The sequence below is a fragment of the Rutidosis leptorrhynchoides genome, chromosome 2 (genome assembly GCF_046630445.1).
Source record: "Rutidosis leptorrhynchoides isolate AG116_Rl617_1_P2 chromosome 2, CSIRO_AGI_Rlap_v1, whole genome shotgun sequence".
Classification (NCBI taxonomy): Eukaryota; Viridiplantae; Streptophyta; class Magnoliopsida; order Asterales; family Asteraceae; genus Rutidosis; species Rutidosis leptorrhynchoides.
Window position 1 is genome coordinate 584,930,236 of NC_092334.1, and position 2,469 is coordinate 584,932,704.

The following is a 2,469-nucleotide window of genomic DNA, read 5'->3' on the forward strand; positions in this document are numbered from 1 at the left end:
TAGTTTAGTTTAGCTTATTATAATTTAGCTTATCTACGAAAAATTAAAAACAAAAAGGCATACCCAGTGTATGACCCAAACCCGATCTAGACCAGGGCTGTTGTTATTCGTACCTGATCCAGACGCAATAATCTCTAAAGCACGCAAGGAAGCACGAATCAGAAACCAAATGGCGTTACGCGTTACTTTAGCAGAAAATACCAAACCCTCGATTGAAGGTCGAGGAGGACCAATCAGATTTCCAGAGATTCAAGGACACTCGTTCGAGTTAAAACATCACATCATGCAGCTCATTCAGAATAGCTGTCAGTTTCATGGATTACCGAATGACGATCCTAATTCTCACCTTGATAAATTCATATCTCTTTCGAACTCCTACAAATAGCCAGGGATAGGACAAGATATTGTCCGGCTATACCTGTTCCCCTATTCTCTCACTCATCATGCTCAAACTTGGTTCAAAGGACTGGAAAAAGATTCCATCACGTCATGGACGGAGATGGCTACTAAATTCCTAACCAAATATTTCCCTCCTTCTAAACAAACCAAGCTGAAGAATGACATCATTAACTTCAAACAAAGTTATGATGAATCTCTTTACACTGCATGGGAGCGTTTCAAAACCCTGCTGAAGAAATGCCCTAATCACCAGCTAGAACGATCAGCCCAAATCTGCACCTTCAACAATGGTCTTACGGTAAATCATAGGACGACGATCGATGCAGCAGCTCAAGGGAATCTGATGAACCAAACCGCAGACGAAGCATGGGAATTGCTCAAAAACATGACGATACATCATCATGACTGGAACAGTGGTGAAACAACTTCATCATCTGCCCCACTCTATGCATTTAACAATCAAACGGAGGCCATCAAATCCCTCACGGACAAGATGGAATCTCTTGCTAAACAACTCGGAGAATTGAAGACGCAGCCGCAGCAGGTTAACCAAGCTCAGGCTTGTGTTAATTGTACCAATCCGCAACCTACTGAAGAATATCAAGTTGAGTACAAAAACCTCGACGGTTTAGTCTGTTACGTCCAATACCCAGCTCGTCCACCAAATCCCGAATTCAATCAACCACCTAGGGTTAATCAATTTCAGCGAAGCAATCAACCTTTCCGCTATCGCTATCCACCTTACCTAGCCCAACAATCTCAATTGACTTACGATCAACCACTTCCACTCACTGGTCCCCCAGCTGAGGAAAATTCCCCTACCACCCAGATTACAAAAGCAGCTAACCCCACTCTCGGAGCTGATGATCAGTTAACTCAGTTCATCCAAGGACAACAACAGCTAAATCAGAAAACTGCAGCCAGACAAGATCAGACGGAGATACTAATGAGAAATCAATTGGCTCTGCTCAAAAGTTTGGAAACGCAGCTCGGGCAGTTATCACAACGCCTTGAAACCCGACCGCAGGGAAGATTGCCAAGTAATACTATCCAAAATCCCCACATAGAAGAGGCAAAGCAAATGGATTTCGTAATCCCAGAGGAAGAACCACGGAGACGGTCAACTAGGCTCAAGAACAAATCTATATATACTCAGAAGCTGACCCCTGAAACTCCAGTTCGCGTACCTTATCTTGGAAGGCTACAAGGAGAACCATTCAAGCTTGATTCCTTCAAACTGGATGGTAGATTCCTGGACACCATGTCCAAAGTTCCCAACCAGAAGAGATACATCCGAAGGCTTCTTTCTACAAAGGAGAGGATACCAGACTCTAACAAAATTCCACTGAGTGAAGAATGCTCTGCATTACTCAGAAACTCTCTACCACCTAAGCTAGGAGATACGGGCCGATTCGTTTTCCCTTGTTCAATCTACCAATCTGGAACCATTCATGCGCTAGCAGATTTAGGAGCAAGTATCAACCTAATCCCCTACTCTCTCTACAAGAGATTAGAGTTAGGAGACTTGTCACCAACCAAAATGATAATCCAACTTGCCGATCATACAATTCGGTATCCTAAGGGCATAGTTGAGAACGTCTTGGTGAAAGTCGACAAATTCTTGTACCCTACGGATTTCATAGTAATGGATATCAAGGAAGACCTACACACCCCAGGAGTGTAAGGAAGACCTTTTATGAATATGGCTAGGACTGTCATTGATGTGTACAATCAAACATTGATCTTACGATCACATAGGGAGAGCGTTACCTTCAAAATTGACCGACCAACCGATCTTTCTGGACAGGCAGAGATGTTTGCTATTTCCACCAGACGGATCACTTCCGATGATGAGTCTTTACCACCAGCCGACGATGTCGAGATGGGTGTCAAATCACAGTCTGTAAACGACCCAGAAAAGAAGAAGAGGATCCCAGTGAAGAAATAGAGGAAGAGGAGGAATCTTAGGAGGAAGAGGAAATGGAAGACGTAAAAGAAACTGCGACAATACCCGTTCCAACACTGAGCGTCATGAAGAAATAATGAGGCTTGAGACAGAAGATCACAGTT

General features: G+C 43.5%; 1 non-coding gene across 1 annotated transcript; it reads right to left on the reverse strand.

Moving 5' to 3' along the window:
* Window positions 1–547: 547 nt before the first annotated feature.
* LOC139895047 (small nucleolar RNA R71) lies at window positions 548–654 on the reverse strand. The gene has a single exon (XR_011775518.1). It is a non-coding gene; the product is annotated as a small nucleolar RNA R71 (small nucleolar RNA).
* Window positions 655–2,469: the final 1,815 nt, after the last annotated feature.